Source organism: Prionailurus bengalensis, chromosome D4, assembly GCF_016509475.1.
Source record: "Prionailurus bengalensis isolate Pbe53 chromosome D4, Fcat_Pben_1.1_paternal_pri, whole genome shotgun sequence".
Classification (NCBI taxonomy): Eukaryota; Metazoa; Chordata; class Mammalia; order Carnivora; family Felidae; genus Prionailurus; species Prionailurus bengalensis.
Genome location: NC_057359.1, coordinates 56,450,359 through 56,460,822, shown reverse-complemented (window position 1 = coordinate 56,460,822; position 10,464 = coordinate 56,450,359).

Genomic DNA, 10,464 nt, shown 5'->3' with positions numbered 1-10,464 from the left:
GAGGACCCAGCTTGGTAACTATTAAGTTAACAGGTGAGTGAATGAGGGCTAGGTGAGTAGTTGGTACGATATAACAAACCATTATTCTATTTCCTTGGTGTTAGTATCTCTCCCTCGCTATTACTACCTGGCTTTCTCTCCCATCAGCCTGTCCTCTACATACAGATACTCTTTCATCTCTAGAAAACCAATCTGTGACTTCCTTCTTTGGTCCTTGGTCTAAAATACACCCACACCTGTTGTAAGTCTGTCAGTAGGTTTACTTTCACATGCGCATGTGTGTGTATATGTGTAGGTTATGAAGACCTGTGAACCTCTTTATGTGTATTACCTGGATATGTGGTATGTGTGTAGTGAGTGCAAGACCTGTGTATCTCTGTATGGATGTGTTTTCATGTGCATGCCTGTGGTCTGGGTAGACTTGTTTCTCTATACATAGGTCTTCACTTGTATGTATGTGTACCTCTGTTTGTGGGTTGTGTATGAATGTGTTAGTGTGTGTCTGTATGTGCAGGGAAGGATACCTTTGACTTCTGCCCCCAGGGGGTTTGACGGCCTGAGGCAGGAGTTGGTGTGCCTGGATAACTTACTGAGATGTTAATGGAGTTTTGTTCCAGTGCAGTCTTCCTTTCTTGTCTCAGGCAGAAGGCTGGGCCGTTTTTCTCCCTGTCTTTTGGGGTGAGCATTGCAGGCCCAGGCCCCTCAGCCTAAGATATCTTCCTGACTCTAGCCTTGTGGAAGCCCAAGCTTCTTTAGGGGATTATGCTAAGGAGAGAGGAGAGGGTCAAAGGAATCTAGAGTACCCCTAAATGAAGAGGGGATCTGTGTTTGCAGGAGTAGGTGGGACCCACAAACACTGCCTACTGATGCCCTAGGAATGGAGACATGGTGAGCTTGAGAAGGCAGGACCCTGGAGATTGAGCTCCCAAATGGGCATCTCAGCAAAGAACATGTGAATCTCAGCATAAAAACCCAGGATTTTTGCACAGGTGGGGAGGAAGGGGTGAGGAGGTTCTCCCAAAATGACTTTCCTACTAGCTCCAGGAGCAAAGACCTGGGAAAGAAATTATAATTAGTTTTGTTTTGTTTTTACCATTTTAGCCATTTTTTAAGTGTACAGTTTTGTGGTATTAATTATATTCACATTGTTGTGTAACCATAGATTTCATTTTTATAAAATAGAGAAACATTACTAATTCTACACACCTGAGCACACCAACCACTGGGCTCAGTGTCACAGGAAAAACACATACCAGTTATGGGGGGCACTATGGAGAGGCAGAGGACACCTCCTACCCCTGGGGGGAAGCCCAAGGAAGGATGGGAGGGAAAGGCAGGAATAGTGAGGACCCTCCTGTGGTCTGTAGTGGGCCGGGTGCAAGCTGGGGCGGCAGAAGAGGTGGAGCCAGGCAGTCTTGGCTTTGAGAGCCAGGCTGAGGTTCAGGAACCTCTACTGAGAGTCAGAGGGCCCTGGGAGCTGGGGAGACTTTGTCAGATTTGTGCTTGGGAAAGACTGCTCTGGCGGCCGTGCAGAGGAGGGCAAGGAGGGAAGAGAATGCAGAAGAAGAGGTAGCTAAGAGGTGTTTTGAATGAATAATGTGGAAGGCCTGAGGGCAGGTAGGAGAAGAACCAGGGCTTGGTCAGTGAGAACAGTGCTTTTTAGAGCACATAATCATCATAGCTTGATGAATGTGGAGGGGAAAGGAGGGAGAGGGAAGAGCCTTGTACAACCCTGTTGAGTGGGAGATGGTAGGAAATAGCAAAGGGGGAGGATAGGCTTTGGAGAAGTTGATAATAATCCTGGCTCATACATTCAATCACTTGCATATTATGGTCATACAGCAAGTAAGGAGCAGATGGGCTCAGATTATATATGTCAAGTGTAAGGCACTAGTGGGACTTCTTGGTAGAAGGCCTTAGGTCAGTAGTTAAGAGAATGGACTTGGGTCAGATAAACCTGGGCTCCTGTTAACCTTGGACAAGGTGGTTAATCTCTCTACAGCTCAGTTTCCTTAAGTGGAAAATGGGAAAAGCTTGTACTTCATAGGGTCCTTGTAAGGATTTAATGAGATGATGTATATAAAGAAATTAGCATGACAGTGCCTGCCATGTTGTAAATACTCCATAAATCTTAGCTTTTAATAACAAGAGCAGCAGCAGCAACAACAAACATCAGTCTGGGACTTGGGAGTGAGGTCTAGGTTAGAGTTAAGGCATCATCAACACAAAATGGACACAGAAGCCATAATGCAAAGGAGGACTTCAGTTAAGGAGAGAAGAGAGGAGAGAGTGGGGGAAGAGAGCACAGCCCAACAGAGAGGAGGGGGCCAGGGAGGTGAGGGAGACAGACAGAATGCTGAAGTTGAGGACAATGCAGCAAATCAGAGTTTTGGGTTTTTAAAAAAAAATTTTTTTAATGTTTACTTTTTTTTTTTTAATTTTTTTTAACGTTTATTTTTGAGACAGAGAGAGACAGAGCATGAACGGGGGAGGGTCAGAGAGAGGGAGACACAGAATCTGAAACAGGCTCCAGGCTCTGAGCTGTTAGCACAGAGCCTGACGCGGGGCTTGAACTCACAGACCGCGAGATCATGACCTGAGCCGAAGTTGGCCGCTTCACCGACTGAGCCACCCAGGCGCCCCTAATGTTTACTTATTTTTGACAGAAAGAGAGAGAGAGAGAGAGAGAGAGAGAGAGAGAGAGAGTGCGCGCGCCTGAGTGGGGGAGGGGCAGAGAGAGAGGGAGACACCAAATCCGAAGCAGGCTCCAGGCTCTGAGCTGTCAGCACAGAGCCCAGTGTGGGGCACAGGGCTCGAACTCACAGACCATGAGATCATGACCTGAGCCAAAGTCAGATGCTCAACCAACTGAGCCACCCAGGTGCTCCGCAAATCAGAGTTTTAATCCAGACTATATCACTGCTCTCTGGGGCTTCAGGAAAACCTGTGGGTTACCTGAGTCCTGGTTCCTTCATCTGTTCCATGGACCTATCTTGCATGCAGGTGAGGGATATCCATGATGAATGTAAAGCTCTGACAGAGTCTAGGTGCTTAATTAACAATAGTTGTTTTAGGAAGAGGAATACCTGTTCCCAAAGAGGGTGGCTTCATGGAAGGCAGTGAAAGATGGAGTTTCAAAAAGGGATCAACAGCCTCAATGCTGCCAAGAAGTCAACAAAGATAAGGACTACAAAATATTCATTAGATGTGACAAGGAGGTGAAAGTGACCTTGGTGAGCCACCTCCAGGGATGGTGAGAGCAGAAGGTGGGGGCAGCGGCTGAGGAGTGATGGGAGGTTGGGAAGAGGATCTGACAAAGCAGGTGACAGCTGGGCAGGGATGCTGAGGAGCGAGTAGGCGGGTAGGGGGCAGCAACAGGCATGGTTTCAAGATAAGGAAATCAGAGCAAAGTCACAGCAAGTCTGCCTGTCCCAGAGTATGACTGCCTTATGCTCACCCTGCTCCCACCAGCTGATGACTGGCTCCACCCTTGGGATCCTTTGCTCCCCACACAAGGCCTCTCTGTCTGGGCACAGACCACGGTGAAATCCCAGGGCCCGGGGTGTGTCCTGGGACCCAACCTGGGTCACCCAGTGCTGAGGTCAGTCACCTCCTCTCTCTGCCCTACTTGCTAGTGCAGCCTAGGAAAAGTTGGAGTGGTTCATACCTTCTGCCAGATCTTGACTTCTTGTCCCTGTCTTTTTGCTTGCCTGGATCTGCACAGCCCAGGGGAGATGGACAGTAATAATAAAAATAGCTACCAATTATATTCTTTCTCCAGGTCCTTTCCCACCAGTATTTAAACATGCCTATGTAAGAAACATAAAAGAAATTTTTACAAATTAAATATAAACCCTCTCTGATTCCACATCCTTGTGTATCTATTCTCCTTCCCCCAATTTTTTACAATAATCTTGAGTCATGTGTATTGTATTAGCTTCTTACTCATGAAACCATTCAGATCTGGTGGCCACCACATACCCCATCTCCACTGCCCACCTTCCATTGCCCACTGGAACAACTTCTTGCCAAGATAATCAACAGCATCCTTTCTTTTAAATCCAATGGTCCCTTTTCTGTAACTACTGGACCTCTCTGACATTCTGGATTGCTGACCTGTCCCTCTTTCTTGAACCTCTGTCCTTTCTTGGCTTCTCTGAAACGGTGTTCCTTCCTGGTTTTTCTTCTATCTCTCTGACAGCTACTTCCTTATTTACTTTGCAGATTTATCCTTTCCCCTGCATCCATTAATGTTAGTATGGTGGACTCCTTTATGTATTGTTTGGATAGCCCTCCCTTCTGGTGAGAACTGCCTTTCACTCATATGGTTATCATGGGAGCCACCATATAATGACTTCACTACCCCCCCCCCCGCCCCCCGCCTCATGGATCACTGATACAGGGAAATGGCACCTGACCAAAGCCAGGCTCATGAGAGCAAGTCCCTAGGAATTTTGAAACTGGAACTGAGAAGGGTAAGCTGGAACTAGAACAGAAAGAAATGAGCCAATATCTTGTTGGGATTTAAGCTATAAAGCTGAGAATTGCCAGAAGCTGGATTTATTATTATATGGATTGAAGAAACATAGGAAGCTTGTCTGGAGAGAAAATAGGAGAGAGAGGAGGCAGGATGGGGACAACAAGCAGGACTTCCCAATTCCTCTGATTCTCCCAGTGTATCGCCATCTTGATTGCTAGAACCCCTCAGTTTCCTAATCATCAGCATTAGAGAACAGCCAAGAACGCAGCTTCTGCAATTCAGCAAGGCACATAATGATCTAGCTTCTAGCAGTCTGAGGTTCAGACTGAAACACACTTCTTATTCCAAGTGAAATACTTACACTGTTGTCCCCTAACTGCTTGCAGACCACCCATTTTTGATGTTTCTATCCTGCCAGGCAAACGTGATGGTGCTTCTCATCGCAAAGTAAGTTGATTGGAATGCAGGTGAGGCAAGGGAATCAATCCAGGGCAGGTTGAAGAAAGGCTTCTAGCCCTGTCACTCCAGTGTGTGATTTCCCATGAAGCCAGAGGCAGATTTAGAGGGACTGAAAGTGCCCCTGTTAGCACTATGAAAAACATAGTACTAAAAAAGAGAAATTGCTCCAAGAGCTTGCACAGGCCCTGCATTTTTCTGGCAAACCTGAGGATTCAGAGAGCATGGTTCTACAAATTTTTAGTGTTGATTATGGTAATAGAAATATGTTGTATTCATAGATGTCCTTCACCTTTTAAATAGTTTTCCTAAATGGGAAAATTCACATTTTAAAATCCAGCCTCCTGGAGCGCTTGGGTGGCTCAGTCAGTTAAGTGTCCGACTCTTGATTTCAGCTCAGGTCATGATCTCACAGTTTGTGAGTTCGAGCCCTGCATTGGGCTCTGCACTGACAGTTCTGAGCCTGCTTAGGATTCTGTCTCCCTCTCTCTCTGCCCCTCCCCGGCACACTCTCTCTCTCAAAATAAATTAAAATAAACAAAAAAAATAGGGGTGCCAGGGTGGCTCAGTCAGTTGAGCATCTGACTTGATTTCAGCTCAAGTCATGGGATCTCACAGTTCGTGGGTTTGAGCCCTGTGCAAGAACCTGCTTGGGATTCTCTCTCTTCCTCTCTCTCTCTCTGCCTCTCCCCTGTTCATGTGTGCACTCACTCTCTCTCTCCCCAAAAAATAATTTTTTTTAAAAATAATTTTTTAAAAAAATAAACTAAATAAAAAATAAAATAAAATCCAGCCTGCTTAGTTTAGAAGTCATAACTAAAATTTCCATCATCCTATGCAGCTTGTGTATAGGCAAGCTACTTTCCCCATGTGAAACTGATTTGGAAGTGAGTAATATGAGTGAGGAAAATATCACTAAAGTTCAATATTTCTGGTTCTCCTCTCCTTCTGAGAACTAGGAGGATTGCACTTCTCTTGTCTCCTGATGTTAGGGATGGCCATGAGATTTGTTTTGATCAGTGCAATGTGAGTAGAAGCCAGTGTGCATTTTTCCTCACTCTCTTCTACCACAGCAAACACCAAAGGTTCCTATCAAGAAAGTGGTATTGGGTGCCTGGCTGGCTCAGTTGGTAGAGCATGCGACTCTTGACATGGGGGTTGTAGGTTTGAGCCCCACATTGGATGCGGATTACTTAAAACAAATTACTTAAAAACAAAATCCTTTTTTAAAAAGTGGCATCATCATAAGATGGTGAAGCCTCCATCAGCCTAGCTCACTGAGTGATCACAGTGAGCAGACTCCTCCTCCCAGGTTCACTCATGCTGGACTGTAGCATGCAAGAAATACATCTTTGTTATTTTAAGCCAGTTAAGATCTGGGGGTTGTTTGTAACAATTGTTACCTAGCTAATTCTAGATACCTAGGAAGGAAGCAGGTTGGACATAAGACTTCAATTTCTGCTACTGGTGGTAGTACAAGTGTCCACTTTTTGGTGGTAGTGGTAACAGTGGTGGTTTCCCACTGGTTGCAGTATTGAGTTCTTACTGCAAAAGTGCTACAGAGCTTGTAAAATCGGCAGTCAAATTAAACTTTTGGTACTTAGTATTTGGAGTGGCAGTGACTGTGGTTTCATCAGGTTGTGTGTGGTATGGTTTGAGTGTTGTTCCTAGAAACTGAGCCTCAAATCCATTTCTCCAGCCCTCCTAACATTTCTGAGCTAAATAATATCTTTTAACAAATCCCTTTTATGTTTTAACTATCTAGGGTGGATTCTATTTGTAAAAAGAACTCTGATAAAATTATTATGTTTAATAAGTCTCATGTTCCATCAATTACAAGAGGCAAGTTATTTTATGAACTACAGTTGACCCTCAAACAACACAGGTTTTAACTGCACAGGTCCACCTATATGTGGGTTGTTTTGTTTTGTTTTTTATAGTACCTTAAGTGTATTTTCTCTTTCTCATGATTTTCTTAATAATATTTTATTTCTCTAGCTTACTTTATCATAAGAATACAATATATAATGTATATACAAAATATGTGTTAATCAACTGTTTATGTTATCAGTAAGACTTCTGGTCATTAGTAACCAATTAGTAGTTAAGTTCTGAGGGAGTCAAAAGTTACACACAGAGGGCGCCTGGTTGGGTCAGTGGGAAATGTGTGTGATTCTTGATCTCAGAGTTGTGAGTTTGAGCCCCGCGTTGGGTGTATAGATTACTATTTAAAAAAAAAAAAACAACTTAAAAAAATGTTTTTAAAAAGTTATACATGGATTTTTGACTATGCAGGGGATTGGTGCCCCTAACCCCTGTATTGTACAAGGGTCAACTATACTAGGAAAAATAAAACTAAAAAACTGTTACATGCCACTTTTTGTAAGACTATATTCTGATTTCAGTTTAAACTGGGGAGGGGGGCGGTGGATGTGCTTTAGGATGAATAAGCTATTAGCAAAAGGAATTCTCCCCCAGATGAAACTGACAGCTGATGATGATTTTAAAAGAATTGTATCATTCTGGGAAGAAAATAAAACCACACCCAATCCTCATAAATGCAGAGATCTGTGATTATTCAATCCCAGGATAATCCCTAAAACACCACCAGAAAGTGTAGTACTTATTAGTACAGTGCCCCACAGAGAAATTCTCCACAATTATGCTCTCAGAACACTGGATAAGGGATCACATCTTTGTGGGGAAAACCTGGGGCACCCAGATTGGCTGACTGAGAAACTGTAGCTAAAGAAGTGAGTCAACAGATGCCATGAGATTTCCTACCCCACAATTTTCATTGCCATTCATGGCCAAAAAATATAGATGATACCCTTTCTCCTTTCTTCCTTCCTCCCTCTCTTTCCCTTTCTTTCTTTCTTTCTTTCTTTCTTTCTTTCTTTCTTTCTTTCTTTCTTTCTTTCTTTCTTTCCTTATATTTATTTATTTATCTGTTTGTTTATTTATTTATTTTTGAGGCAGGGGGGCGAAGAGAGAGGGAAAGATCTCCCACCAACTAGAAGATCATGACCTGAGCCATGATCAAGAGTCAGATGCTTAGCCAACTGAGCCGCCCTTACAGTGCTTTCCTTTTACTCCATTTTATTCTTTATTTCTTCCATCTCTAGATATCAGGAATTTGGGGGTTGGAGTTTTTTTGGGGGGTTGGGGGTAATGGTTTAAAGGAGTTCAAAGGCAGTTCAAACAAAGGTAATAAGATTATTAGAAGCCATATTCACACCTTATAGAAAACTGACTGGAACATGAAGGGACAATACCCAGAGAACCTATATATGAAGAACAATGGTGCTATGATATAACCCCAGAAGCAGTAGCTGGATGTATCATTGATCTGCTCTATACCAGAGAGGAGGTGAATTTACTGGCATAAATATCATGGAATGGCTGGAATATGTAGGTGGGGACATTTTTGGAATCATACATATAAGAAAATGTGTGTGTGTTGGGCAAACAAGGGGTGGACTAGGGCAAACACCTGCCAGTCTGCATTCTTTCTTCTCCTAAGACCACCCCTCTGTCCCCCAATGCCATGTTAGGCAATCTGAGCCTCATCCATCTCTTGACCACAGTTGATTGGTCTAGAATTAAGCATCTAACTAAGCTGAGCCAATGAGAGTACTTCCTGAGGAATTTGCAAACTGTAACCAAGAAAAAGAAACCAGTATCTTGTTGAGTGCCTAGACAATAAGATTTTTAAGCTTTGTGACTGTCTGAAGTGATGTTTTTCACCATGTAGCCAGAAAAGCATTGAAAGCCAGTCTGGAGATGAGGATGATAGGGGCAGGGGAGAACAGAGGAAAGAGACTGGCACAAAGTAACAGATGAGAGGTGGAGAGAGAACCTAATGGCTTTTGTGACTATTAGTTCCAGTTGTTCCTGAGGCACTCCTGTCTTTAGGTTTCAGTATCTGATTATAAATTTTTTTTTGTTTTTTTGTTTTTGAACCAGGTCTTATTCTTCTTCGGTGAGCTCATCCACTTTTCTGATTTGACTACTACTCATTTTCTGATAACTCACAACATGTCTTGAGCCTGAACCCCAGACCTGCTTACCCAACTGTCTATGGGACATCTCAACTTAGGTGTCCAATTGGTACCTCAAATCTAGCATATCTAAAACAATTCATCATCCTCCATCTCCCCACACACACACCCCACCCCAACCCCTGTTGAAACTCACCCCTTTTCGTGTGTTTTCTATCTCAGTAAATGGCATCACAGTATCCCTAGTCACCAACCTGGGAGTTATCCCAGACTTTATTCTCCCTCTTACTCCTCATGTCCTGTAGGTCTAAGTCTCTAAGTCCTGCCAGTTGTAATTCCTAAATATCCTCATTGTTCTCTTTTTCTCTCCAATCTTCTTCCCCTACATCATTTCAGTCCTTTGTCATTACTCTTTGCCTTCACTGTCAAATGCCTTCAATCTCTCCTTCCACCCAGCAGCCCATATCATCCCTCTAATTTCTGGATATGATCACATTTACTCCTCTGCTCAAAAATTTTCAGTGGCTCCCCACTGTTTTCAGGATAAAATCCAAACTCCTGCAGCTGGGTCACAAATTCACTCACATGACAGATGTGCAATATAAGTCTCCTCTGTTTCCTAGAAGTAATTGATCTTGCTCACAATGCCCCCACCCTTGCTGGGTAACAGGGGCAAGGGAACTAAATCCATTCTGGTAAAGTCAGTAGGGTCTAAAAATTTATTTTAGACAGTCTCTAAGTAATTCAGTAAGTTTGGATGACTCAGTCTTTCAGATTATCTTACCCTTCCCAAACTGGTTTCCAAGATAGCATTTGGATTTATAGGGATCTCATGTGAATTTCATGGCATTGAGGAAAGGGGCCTCTTAGCTATGTGGCCCTTGGAATTGTGTCAGTTGGTATTTGCTGAGATGTGGCTGGTCCAGTATAAATGAATTGGTGAATTACAACCCTGAGCGGTAGCTATTACTAAAACAACTTTACAGATGAAGAAGCTAAGGCAAAAAGGAGTTAAGTAACTTGCTCCAGGTCACGAAGTTAGTTAAGTGGCAGAACCAGGAATCAACACCACCCTTATTCTGGAAGGCACTTCGATCTATGTCTAGAATTCCAGAGATAAAGCTGGATTGGGGAGCATTGAGAATCTTCGTGGTATAGTTTTAGGACTGTGCTCATCCATGGAGAATATGTAGAGCAGGATGGAAAAAGGGTCCAGTTCAGAACACTTAGAAATCACTGGTGTATGAGGTGGGTAGGAAGGCCTACCTGACAGCTCCTGCCCAAGTTGATCTTCCTCTTAGGAGAGACTCTAGGATGGAGAGAGTCAGGAGCTTCTAGGATGGAGAGTCATGCCTGGTCCTATTCCCGCCATGGATGAGCGATCTCTCAGAGTACCGCATTCCTCTCTGTCCTAGGCTCTCCCACAGCGCAGCAAAGCACGAACCCCCGACCAATACTGGGTAGGAACTCAATAAATATGTCCAAAGAACTTGTATTGGCAGAGCTGCTCACATCTCCTGGGGCCAG